We start from the raw sequence: 14,039 nt of genomic DNA on the forward strand, positions 1-14,039 counted from the left end.
CGGCGTAAGCTGGCGCAAGCCGGCTGCGTAGGGGTCGCAGCGCACGTGGGACTGTTCTTGTTACGGGGCGACGTTGCAGGCAATGCAGGAGAGCGAGTGAGGCTCTTGCAGAATGGCGGACGCTGCTTTATGAGTTGTGGTGGCATTGCGTTCCGGGGGCCGCATCAATAATGCGCCAGATGCGTAGCCCTCGGAGGGCTCACTTCGCCGGACCTTAGTTTCGACATTTTGCTGAAGCCCGCGGGACCTCTGCTAGTCAGAACTTGGCAACGCCACGCATACGTACGAACCAACGAGGCATGTATCATGGCTACTGGTAGAATGCTAGACACATGAGTGTCACTCAAAGGCGGGAGTGAGAGCCCTGCGAAGACGGCGTGAATATCATTCATTGCAGCGCTGAACTTCCGCGTTTACGCTGTTTCCGGCGTTGCGTAAAAAGTACGCAACAAAAACAATCCGTGCTACTAGGAATGATTATGACGCGCAAAAACATTCTAATGCAAAAGTACCGTAATAAACATCAATAATCAATACAGAGTTTATGAATATACAGGAAAAAATAATTTGAAAGGAGGTTAGGATAAAGTATTGCATTAGACACAAAACTGCAATCGAAGTGAAAAATTCTCTTCGTCGTATGTTTCGGCAATATCTTAGATATCGCTGTGAAAAATTAAGTTTGAATGAAATTTTATGTCGTTCAATGATGGCTTCCGCGCTAAGGTACAAATACTCAAAATTGATGCTTTTACCTGGAACACCCACAGATTTTTTGCAATGAATGCTAACTAATGCGTCAGCAAATGAAAACTTAATTTTATGTTTCAAAGTGGTACTACTATTCAGGCAATGTATTAATGATATGCACTTCGTAACGTATGCACTGCAAGCGGGCACTCAAACATGTAAAGGCCGCTGTTCATCCACTAAAGAAATTTACATCACCCCTGACCGGGGCGTTAACTTGAGAGTTATACCATACTCACATATGCGAAATATTTCGGGCCTACATTTCATTCAACGCATACTATGACGAAGATTTTTGTCTTTAGATTTTGGATGCACCTCATGTCCACTAAACCGGAATATGAACTATAATAGGTGTTTGTGCCATTCTCTCTTTCCCACTACAAGTGAATTCCATTTTTATGAATTCAGGCATTTGATACTTTCTTCTGAAGCTGAAATATCTTCCAGGTCGCACTAAAACTTTTTATGAAAAAGAATGTATCTCTCTTCTGGCATGCTTTTTCAAATGTTATTGCAATTTTAGACGGGCTATGACACTTGTCAATCCGGATACGTCCACCGCCCTCTCCCATAGCAACAGCTGCGGCTGCGTGCGTCCCTAGCAACCAGAGCTTCCACCTCCTTGACTTGAGCATGACTTGCCAACCCCCAATGCAGTGCGTTTGAAATGCTTTAGTTACGTTTGTGCTACTACCGTTTGCATAGCGTTTGTGTTGATACGATGCTGGCATTATGGTCGTCAAGTACAATGACAGGTGAAGCGCTTCGCCGTTCCTTCTTTCGCCGTTTGCTCTCTCTACCCTCTGCACCCCACTCTCCCGTCCACTAACTCGTACCTATATATAAACAGAGGGCAGCGCGTGCCTGACTCTCGACCGTTTGCTGGCTGATGAATGCGTAAATAAATGGTTACAGTACAAATCGCTTCGCTATCTCGTCATTACTTTATGCCAATAAAATTATTACGCCGTGTACGATTCCATTCAAGGAGGTGGGGGCATTGTTTTACTACGGCTCATACTTCACATACGTCATCCTTTAGAAGCACACACACACACACACAGATATATATATATATATATATATATATATATATATATATATATATATATATATATATAGATATATATATATATATATATATATATATATATATATATATATATATATATATATATATATATATATATATATATATATATACATATATATATATATGTATATATATGTATGTCAGGATCCGCCCACGGCAAGTTGTCTTTTCACCCTCTTTTCTTTCTTCTCATTTACATTACAATTGGACTAATAACTTCCCCTATACTTTCCTTGGCATTACTGTCTGTTGGATCTCATTTTGTGTTAAAACACGGAATAACGAGCCTTTAGGTATACACTTCTTTCCCTTATATATATATATATATATATATATATATATATATATATATATATATATATATATATATATATATATATATATATATATATATATATATATATATATATTTATATATATATACATATATATATATATATATATATATATATATATATATATATATATATATATATATATATATATACATATATATATATATATAAATATATATATATATATATATATATATATATATATATATATATATATATATATATATATATATATATATATATATATATATATATATATATATATATATATATATATATATATATATATATATGGTGCTCCAACGCGTGGCTTCTGCAAGCTTCTACTTCTACCGTTTGTACTCACTTCTCTCACCCGTTCCCACCCCATTTTGTTCTCGCAAACGCCATTGCAAGGCTATGTTCTCGCAAGCGCCATTAAATTGATTGTCCCATGCTTATCATAACAACGAACAATTGCGTGCGATATTTGTCACACCTTTATAGTTTGAAATGGCAGCTTCCGTTAGAAAGAAATGGTGCATTGAGAAAATAGACAAAAAGCGTGTTTATGGCGTTTTTTGAGCTCGAGCTACAAAAAAAAAACGTCGCGCCATTAACACGAAATCATTGATGATGAGTAGGTGAAGCTGCTGAGGTACATAATGAGTAGGCGAAGTCACTGTGATCGCGGAAACTTTGCTCACTACCGTTTTTACAAGTAGACCGCACTATCTCAATGTGATCTTTTGGAATGGTGGCGGCGAATTCCCGCTTTGGAACAGCGCTGGAGTTGGCGCGGGGTGGCTCGTTTCTGATTCTGCAGAGGGTGGTAAAATTCTTATCGAATCACAATCGTGCACAAACCTTGCTGCCATGGCCGAAACTGTGATCCAGAACGTCGCGCTGACAGCGTGCAACGGCACCACTGCTATGGAGCGATCGCTTCAGGCACTTGGCTGCAGCCCTCACTGACCCGTACAGCCACAGGATCCACTTGACGGGGCTGCTGTGCCACCGCCGCTTCGCCGGCTCTCAGCCCCAGCCAGGTCTGCTTGTTTTAAAGACGGTAGTGTTTCTTGGGGAACTTCGACGGAAAAATTTTGGTCTGTCTGTCTGGCTGGCTGGCTGGCTGGCTGGCCGTCTGTCTGTACATTTGTCGGTTTGTATGCCCTAATGATACCTCAAGCAGCCCCAAACGGCCAATCCCATCCGACGCGCCCACCAATGTTGCTCAAGGTTTAGCGTACATATGTGTGCGATTGTCAATTGAAAAAGTAAATAGTTTGCATATCTGAGGCGCCATAACAGCACGTCTATGTTTTCTATGTCTGCCTTTATACGAGAAAAGGCACAGACAAGTAACTTTAAGGACTGTAGCGTTTATCGCGCTTCGCTGACAATACAACGCGATGCACAAGAAGCTGTTTCCAACGTTTTGCTATGACAACACGGTGGTGGCACCTGCCCGTCACTTTGCATTCTACTTTTTATCACCTCCAAGACTGGCGCGCATCTTTCTCCGCGGTCGCGCACGCCTTCGTTTTCGAAGATAACTGCCAGATGGTGCTCGGGTCTAACGTACCTAGATGCCCTTGTTCGCGTCTGCTACACGCTCGAGGCACTCTAACGCAGCGCCTTCAGAATACCATTCACCGATTTTCTTGCACAAAACATCAAATAAACGTTTTGTTCTTTCTCTCCAGACGCAAGAATATCGTCTTTCGACATTTACAGTGTAACATGTAGATGCAGGCCAATTTTTTGAGTGCGTTTCACCGCCGTTTAGTGATTCTTACCCTCGATCGGAGTCTCGTCGTTGTTGAAGTCGAGCATGTGCCGCTTCGGCTTCTCGAGCTCTCACTTCTGAGTCCACAGGGCGAGCTTGTGCTGTAACCGCCATGTGGGCCCTCCTCTCCACCGCCTTGTCTTCTTCGTTAGTATTATCAATATCGAAGTGTACAGAGTGAAGACTGTCGAGAGAGAGAGAAAGATTCTTTGGTGGCACGTAGGAGTGGCGCGTGGGAGGTGAGGTGGCGCGTGGGAGGTGAGGGAGCGCCACAGGGCCATTTAGTGGGCGCTAAAGTACCACGGCTGTCTACGACGCGCCAACCGACAAGCCACGACCTTAAGCACCTTCACCCCTAACAAAAATTAGGCACGATCGGCATCCTTTTCTATGATCGTAACTGGAACCGGTATTTGTTACCGGGACCGAATCAGCAGCACAATAAAAAACCTAATACAAATGACAGGCAAACCAATACCAGAGTACAGAATGAATCATCTTATGCGCTCTGCGAGATAGGCGCGTTTGGCTTACAATACTGATGACACGTGTTCACATACATCTCCAGCTTGCTAGTAAAGTTATATTCGTAACACAAATATCACGTCGCAGTGCTTACACTGCCTATAATGAGAATATCTGGACTTGAAAACAGATTGTTTGGATTACAATAATATTGATACGTGTTGACACGCGACTCCACTCTTTTCATTACGTTTTATTGCAAACTAATTTTACCCCCTTATTTACGTCGCCAATCATTAGAATGTATGGACTTCTTACTTGTTCAAGTAATGTTAACAGGGCTTTTAAAGCATAAACACTAGCCGGATGTTTTTCTCTGGCTGGAAACCTGGTTACTCATAATACAAGTGGTTTGTGCAACAGGAGACGCACAGACAGAGCTTATTAGAGAAAAGGAAATCTGGTTGCCTTCGTCTTGTACGCTTTGGCAGACTACTCTGTGACGGACAGTTGGGGAAGGTGAAAAAATGCTGAAGCAGGATGGTGAGGACACTAAGAAGGCATGCATATATGAATATCCACGAAACACTGAAGTTTAGTTTAGCGTGGCGTGCGGTTCATTACTGTTCGCACAACGTATAACTGCCCCTGCCGGAATTGGTGATGTTAGCTGGCAGGACCATGGAAATGAACTTCAACGCCCTGGTACAGCTTGCACTGTATACGATTGCCACTGGTTCCATTAATTTGAGAGGCAATTGCCGCCTTCCAAGGGCCAAAGTATTGGCCCTCCGAAGTGCACTACGAAAGCAAGGACAATCTAGATGTGGTCCTAATAAGCACGCCAGCGAGCGCTAGCTGCGGTACAAAGAACAATTCAGAGGCAAGAGTTGATAACAAAGCAAAAATATATATATTCTCAAAAACGACAGAACAAACAACACACACTTATGAACACTCGGAAATAATTCAACACAATGCGTCACCAATAAAACAACGGGCTACACAATACAACCAGTTACACTCAAAACAACAGACAAAAAAATGCCTTTGGTTGGTCATGGTTGGCTATTGCCTTCTCAAGCACCAAATGCAGATTCTGCACATTTGTCGTCTGCACTGATGGTTGTATCGGCCTCGGGACGGCTCTTAGCTCTCCCTTAGTAGAGTACCCTGTGGTCTAAATCGTTACCCCCTTTTTCTAACCCCCACCAACCAAGACACTTCAAGACTAAAAGTTCGTCAAACTTATTCAGTCCAAAGTTCTTAAAATAAAGCTTGAATGCTTCTCTTCTAGGAAACACTCAAAGTTCAGCACTGTTGTCGTTCCGCTTCTCCCGAAGTTTCTCTTCCAGAAATTCTCGCGTCGGCAAATATCCGCACGCCAATCACCAAACGTTTTCACCGGTAACACATACAAGCCAAAAAGCCGCTATGATAGCGGCTTTTTACACCTGTGCTAGCATTTGTTTTAAATGAATGCTGAAATAAAGAATCAGAATCAGGCCTCTCATGAGCTTCGGCTGCAGAACGCGTCTTCATCCACTAGTGGTAGACACCCACATTTATTCTGCTCTTAGCACAAACCTTCACGCGCACGTGGAAAACCTCTTCTTCTCCAGCTTCGTCACTGAAAGCATAAGCCTTCTCCCGACGGCGGAAAAATTCTCTTCACCTTCTACCCTACGCACACTGGCAAAAGACTTTCTTCATCTCCCGATCACCACTGTCCGCTGCTTGCTTATATACGTTCGCCCTGGGTTTTAGAAGCTTCGTCGGCGCGCTGCACAGTGAAAGCTTGGAAAAAGGCGAGTCTTTTCTAAAACCATCGGTGACACGTGACGCACCCAGAGACGTAGAAGTGGTTATAAGAGGGAAAAAAAGAGAAAAGTTATTCCGTAACTGTCTGCATCAGGGTGCGACACCTCAACAGTAGCTCACAAGGGATGGGGGTGAGGTGGAATTAAAAGGATAGCAATAAAGGTAGAGAGAGAGAGAGAGATGCGCTGGGACAGCGAGCGAGGACATATGAAGGATAGGAGAGATGGTAAAGATGGAAACACGGTCACAGGAGTCCGAAGACGGGGCACCACTTGCGAGAGCTTTTGTCGGCGTCAGGAGATGGCGTAGGGCAAGCCCAGTAGGTCAGAGCCACGCTGTCGTCGGAGATCGGCGTTGGGAGATAACGTACGGCCAGCCCAGTCAGCCAGAGCTACGCTGACGTCGGATATCGCGACGGTACAACCTGTTGGCACATAATCTAGTGAGCCAGCAAGAGAGTGACTTACGCGTCCTTCTTGAAGCCTCTGGTGTTCGCTCGGCCATCGGTGGTAGCAGATTGGTCAGCGCAGCGACACGCTTTCGAGGAGGGTGAGCAGCGCGCCCGAGAAGTCCTTTGATGCTTGTTTTCTTCTTTTACGCTGGCTCTTAGCGCAACAGTCTGGCGCCTGGTATCGTCGCCGTCACCAGAATTTGGAGGCGCCACTTTTTTGAGCACTGGTTTGTGACACTGATGCTTGCCAGCGTAGAATCTCGTGTGTTTTTTTCAGCAAGACCTGAAATATTGAACAGGTGCGTTCACTTTTTTTATGAGCCTTGTAGTTGAGGTTGTAGACTGCAATCTGCGTAAGTGTAAGCCCTCTAGAGTGGGTAGGCAGCGCCTCTGCGCAGACTCTATACCAATATAACATCTTAAAAACCACATCAAAGACAATTTTTGGTTCTGCGCCCTTCGAACTTTGCCGCACAACATAAAAAAAGCCAAGATAATACAAAAATATCAACTGGACGTGCATGTTAGACCTATCGTGAAATCAGCCTACTGTAACTCGCATAAATTCATTTCAAGCTATGCACGAAACGAACGCTAAATACAGCATAATTTTAGCACATGGTGTTACTAAACTTTTGATTGAAGATGATGCTCAGGGAATTGGATGCCGTCAAGAGTAATTGCTCAGTAAAACATGCTTCGATAATGGAGCGCAGCAATGAGATGATCACGAACCTGGCGTTATACTTTCGTGCCATCACATGCCAAACGTGATCTGCTACCTGTTGGCAGCCTAAACTAAAGCCCCGATCAGTGGTTTAGTGAACTCGTCAAGTCACAATGAGCTAATTAAAAATTTAAAGCGCAAAAGCTCCATAGCATACCTTTAAGCATCAATGCGTTCCCACATCACTAAATGAATAAAAAGCCGCCCGCTTCTTCTAACGGAGGGAACTTTAGTAAATGCGTCGCGGATGGGGGAGCGTGGTGCTATCGCGTGTATTCTGCGTAATAAGGCATGCTTTGAGAATGCTGAATTCTTATACAATGCGAAGCATTTTTAAGCGAACTTCGGTAACCTTGAGCATATCTATCTATCTATCTATCTATCTATCTATCTATCTATCTATCTATCTATCTATCTATCTATCTAGCCACTTACGTGTGGGTGTTCTCGTGGCCACTCCATTTACTTGGCGTGAACAAAATTAGCATGAGAGGGTAAGATGGTTTGACGAATATGACGCGCTTGTCAAGACATTAATAATGTCACAATCCCGTCGCGTACGTCGTCGAACACTTCTCGCCGATGAGTGGAGCATACACATGGGCGGGTATGTGCCGCTGGTGTGCGGGTATGTGCCACAGGTGATTAACACTTGGTATCTGCTCAGAAATGACGATAACACACATGGTCAATTTTAGCGCGCGAGTGTTAAGAAGTACCCGACGTTGGTGGCATCGACCCGACGAGTCCCAGTTGGAATCGAACTCAAGCATTCAGGGTGCCGATGAAGCATTTTACCCCGAGGCAATGCCAGGTCTAGGAACTACTTTTCAAATAGATTCTAATCTTCGTGAAACGTTAATAATGGTTTCGGTGCTGCCTACCCGATCTTAAAAAGATTACACACGTACTATTTTGGTACAACCATCCCCTCGGGTTAACGTCAGATGTGGTTAGATGCCATTTGCTGAAGTTGATTTATGTAGCAGTGGCCAGGGCAAGCATCTTCGCTTGCATCAGCGCTTCATATCAGCTTCTGGTGTTGCTAATGTGCGTGTTCCAATTGGCATTGTTGCGGAAGTGCAAACAACTGGTTATATAAACATCTGCAGCTCTTCAACATATATCTGTGTGTGCGACATTTGTACATTTTTACTGTCATTTCATGACGCGTCACTCAATACAAAAATGGCAGCATATCCACGGGGTGAATAATGAAGAGTGGGGCGAGACATCCGTTCGTTCATGCGTCCGTCTGTGTGACCGTCCATGGGTCCGTCCACCCGTCCGTGCGTGCATCTGTTCGTGCGTCCACACGTCCATCCGTGCGTCCATCCCTGCGCTCGTCCATGCATCCACCCCTGCGTCCGTCCATGTGTCCATCAGTCTGTGCAGCCATCCGCGCGTACGTCCATGCATCTGCGTTTGTGTCCATTCGATCATCTAGTCAACACTCCAAGTACCATGCACCATCTGGCCTCTTTTCATCATATATTCCGCATATGAAAGCGCTGCCATCCACCGGACATTTCAAGGACTAAACGAGAGGTGTCACACGCACACTTTTTTACGGCTTGCGCTTCGTGTCTACTTCCCACCTTTAACCACCTCGAGTTCATGGTATATACTAGATCATTGCATTCATTGCACTGCGGCCCAACGCTCGCTAAACCTTTCTAAAACTAAGGAGGTTACGCCCTGCGAGTATAACCTAGCAACCCTTTCGTATCAGATATTGCTCAATGTACATGCCAATGGCTGCTAATGAGGAATGATAGACAGGAGAATTCGGCTTTTAGTTAACGCGAACGCTGCGAATTTTTTATTGTTCAACAAGACACAGGAGAAATCTCCCAACTGCAGATCGTTGCCGGTCGAAGCTTAAGACATTTTACGCACTTCTACGAGGGACGAACGGGTGCCGCTTTAAAGAGCTTCATCCCTAAAAATTGCAACACGGTCACCTTTCTTTCGCATGCTTCGCATAACGTGGATTCCCAGGTACGTGGGATCTGCCGAATTTTTACATGAGATTCAGCTCTTTCACTGCGCTGTGTAACGCTGTTCATGCTTGTATGAACAAGCATGAACAGCGTTAATGCAAAAAAGCATGAACAGCGGGCTGTGTAACGCTGTTCATGCTTGTGTGAAGGCGCTGCACCACGCTCCCCTCGGCGCAGGTGTTGGGGTGGTACCAAGTAGGTTACGTCTTTCCTAGCAGTGCGCGGAAGCTTCCCTATCTCCCTCACCTGTCGCGCGCTCGCCACTTGTCACTTCTCTTTCACTTCACACTTTCCACCGCTCGCAAATTTCGAGCACACAGAGTGAATACTCTTTGGGCTTGCTTAGCTGCGACAGGAAGGATGCCGGAAAGCGAAGCATGCATCGAAATCATTTGAACTAAACTGGCCGTCACTGCTGTTGTAATGGTCAGCAGAGGCAATTGCGTTCGCGAATGATGACGTCACCCTGCAACACCGAGGAGGCGCGGGCCAGGGAGGGAAAGAGGTTAATGAAAAAGAAAGAGATAAAAAAGACGTCATTTTATGCCTCCCGTCACGAAGGCATAGCTCAGCGCCTTGGAAAAAGGGGGAAGTACGAAGATATGAGGAAGAGAAAAGAGAAAAAAATATTGTCAGATTCCGCGTACGGTGAGAATGACTAATATGCGAAGCACGAATGAGGAAGGTTGATATGTCACTCTAAAATCAGCAAAATGATATGAGGTGGAGGTAAAGTATGCCGTACATGACACACATGTAATGATTATCATGTTTAGATGTGTCGTTTACCTCCGTCCTCTATTGACGTCACATGATGCAAAATTTACTTAGTATCACGTCACGTGATACCAATTTAAAGCTGCCAAAACGGCCGTGAGCACGCAATTAGCGTGGAATCTTGTCATCTTCCTAAATCATACGCTTGTCAGCATTATCAAGTTTCACCAGTCATATAATTTAGCCATTCATTGACGTTACGTAACAACAAATTGGCTATATGTGGAGTTGGAAAAAGGACTGCGAGCGCATCATGAAGGGCCCAATGTACTCCGATGTAGCGTTGACGCGCGTGCACGCTGGGCACACCGACGCTACGTTAACAAAACACAAGCGCTCTATAGTCAGACGCCAGGCGCGACCTGCTCTACCAGCGTCCATCGGCGCGGCCCGACGGCAACCGGCGCGAAATGCGACATGCTCACGCTAATGCGTTACCCAGACAAAACTGCGTCTTCCACTTCTCGGGATATATAGGCCCGCCAGACGCGCTTAAACGCACATGCTTCAAAGCAACGCAGCACGGCGCGCGCCTTCGAGTATATGGCAAGACCGGCGCCCTGCGTGGCAACGCTGCGTCACGCGACGAAACAAACGCTCGCGAGCGCGCGCACCGCGTCACGTCGTAATGTATTAGCCCCTTGACTGCGGTATGTAGTCATGTTCTCCTATGACACGCATCTCATGATTATCATGTTTGCCCAAGTCCCATAACTTTGTCATCAATTGGCGTCACGTAATACAAAATTTTACATATGTGAATCTGGTGACACGGCCGCCAGCTCGTCATAAGTGTGGCATGTAGTCATGTTGTTACATGGTACGCATGTGATTATCATGTTTGGATGTGTGATTCGCCTATGTCGTCTATTTACGTCGCGTAATACTGAGTTTGGTTCATGTGAAGCTATCGAAAAGACCACGAGCGCATCTTGAGCGTAGCATGTAGTCATGTTGTTACGTGACGCGCATCTCACGTTTATCAGGTTTGCACCAGTATCATACCTTCGTCATCCATTCACGTCCAGTAATACCAAATTTAGTATAATCGGAGCTAGGGGAATGGTCGCCAGCGTATCGTGAGCGTGGCATGTGGTCATGTTGTTACATGACACGTATATCAAGATTATCTTGTTTGTACCAGCCACATACCTTCGTCATCTATTCACATACCGTAATAACAAATTCGATGTATGTGACGCTAGCGAAATAGCCGCAAGCGCATAATAAGCTTGGCATGTAGCCATGTTGTTACATGACACACATGTCATGATTTTCATGTTAGGGTCACTCGCTCGTGTTCGGCATGCAATCATGTCCTACCATACCAGTTTTGCAACATGTCATGTGAACGATTCACCGCAAGAGCTTCAGGGTCATGAAATGTAAATCAAGGCATTCACACATATGTGTCATGATTTTCATGTTATGACTACTCAAATATGTTCTTAATACAGTCATGTTGTGCCATACGAAGTTTGGTATCGATCTCATTATCGAAACGGCCAGAAGAGCTAAAACTAATAGGCGGCTAAATAGATAGATAGATAGATAGATAGATAGATAGATAGATAGATAGATAGATAGATAGATAGATAGATAGATAGATAGATAGATAGATAGATAGATAGATAGATAGATAGATATGCTCAAAGTCGTCGAAGTTGACCAAGAAATGCTTAGCATTCAAAAGTGAAATGCATGTCAAGAGAACTGTCCGTCTTCTCAGTCCTGTCAGTGGCGGAAGACCAACGACTCCGACGAGGTGCGAGTTTTAAAAAAATACTGTCCGCATCTTCCCGCGGGAGGATCTCAACTAAATGAGCAGCAGATCTGATGGGGGCGTTATGTGAATGTTGTCTAATTGGATAAGGTTTGGGAATGCCTAATTATTATTTCGTCTTTTAAATTGGAAGCATTTCTTGGCGAACTTCGACGACTTTTAGCGTATCTATCTATCTATCTATCTATCTATCTATCTATCTATCTATCTATCTATCTATCCATCTATCTATCTATCTATCTATCCATCTATCTAGCCGCCTACGACTTTTATCTCTCGTGGCCGTGTTGATAATGGTATCAATACCAAACTTGGTATGGCATAACATGACTGTACGGAGAACAAATTTGAGTAGTCATAACAAGAACATCATGACATGTATGTCATTATTCTCATAATGTACATTTCATGGTCCTGCAGCTCTTGCGGTGGTTTCGTTCACAAGGCATGTTTCCAAACTGGTATGGTATGACATGACTGAATGGCGAACACACCTGACAGACCGTAACATGCAAAAAATGACATGCGTGTCATGTAACAACATGACTACATCCCACGGTTATGATGCACTCGCGTCCGTTTCGCTGGCCTCACATATACCAAATTTGGTATTACGGTACGTGAATGGATGACGATGGTATGTGGCTGATGCAAATATAAAAATTATGAGATGCCATGTCATGTAACAACATGACTACATGCCACGCTCATGATGTGCTTTCGGCCATTTCACTGGCTTCACTTATACCAAATTTGGTATTAGGAGCCGTGAATGGGTGACGAAGGTATGATACTAGTGCAAGCATGATAATCATGAGATGCGTTGCATGTGAGAACATGACTACAAGCCACAGTCATGGCGCCAATACATTTTGACGTGACGCGGTGCGTGTGCTCACCGGCGTTCATTTCGTTGCGTCACGCCGGCATTCCACTCACGGCGCTGGTTCTGCGACATACTCGCAGGCGCGCGCCGCGCTTCGTTGCTTCGACGCATGCGCGTTTTAGCGCGTCAAGTGCCCCTCCGGCACGAAAAGAGGGAGACGCTGTGTTGTCAGGGTAACGCATCGGCACGAACTGCAGCATGTCGCATTTTGCGCCAGTTGCCGTCGGGCCACGCCGACAGACGCTGGTCGCGTCTGGCGTCAGACTGCACAGTGCTCGCGTTTTGCTAAGGTCGCGTCATTGTCCCCAGCGTGCGCACGCTTCAATGCTACATTGGAGTATATTGGGCCCTACATGATGTGCTCGCAACAGTTTTGCTTGCTCCACATATAATAAACTTGGTGTTACGTGACGTCAAAGGATAACGAAATGTATGACTGGTGCAAACATGATAATCCTGACACGCATGACATGTAAGAACATGGCAACATACTACGCTCATAGCGTGCTCGTGGGCGTTTCGCTAGTTCCGCATATACTAGATTTGGTATCACGTGATGTGAATAGATGACGAATGTAAACAACACATCTAAACATGATAATCATGACACGCAAGTCATGTACGGCATAATTTACCTCCACCTCGTAACGTTGTGCTGATTTTAAAGAGACATATCAACGTTTCTTATTCGTGCTTCGCATATCGTCGATTCCCACTGTACATGAGATCTGCCAATTTTTTTACCACTATATTTAAATGAAGGAAAACGTTGCCTTTAGCGAGTGGTGGGACGCTGATGTGTCATTCAGTGCCTACCAAGGAGGTTGGCGCCTACACATTCGGGGTGACCAGGAAATGTTTGTGCTGTTCGAGCCATTGCTTTTTACTAGCAGACGTTGCTTGCGTCAGCCTTGCAAGGTGAGAGAGCGGGGTGAGCAAGCAGTTTGCACGAGATCCATATATTCGGCACGATACGTGAAGTGCGAGCATGTGCATCGGGGGTGTGGAGAAAGCCGACGCACAAAACATGACAACGTGCGACTGAGAAATGCTCCGCATTTAAAAGGATTTATCAACAGGGAGTACTCAGTACTCAACTGTGAGAGAAGGCGCATGAGTTGCAGACCTACACCTCTTCACCTATGGGGGCGATGTTTAGTGAAAAATCACAGCATAT

Source organism: Rhipicephalus microplus, chromosome 2 (assembly GCF_043290135.1).
Source record: "Rhipicephalus microplus isolate Deutch F79 chromosome 2, USDA_Rmic, whole genome shotgun sequence".
Lineage (NCBI taxonomy): Eukaryota > Metazoa > Arthropoda > Arachnida > Ixodida > Ixodidae > Rhipicephalus > Rhipicephalus microplus.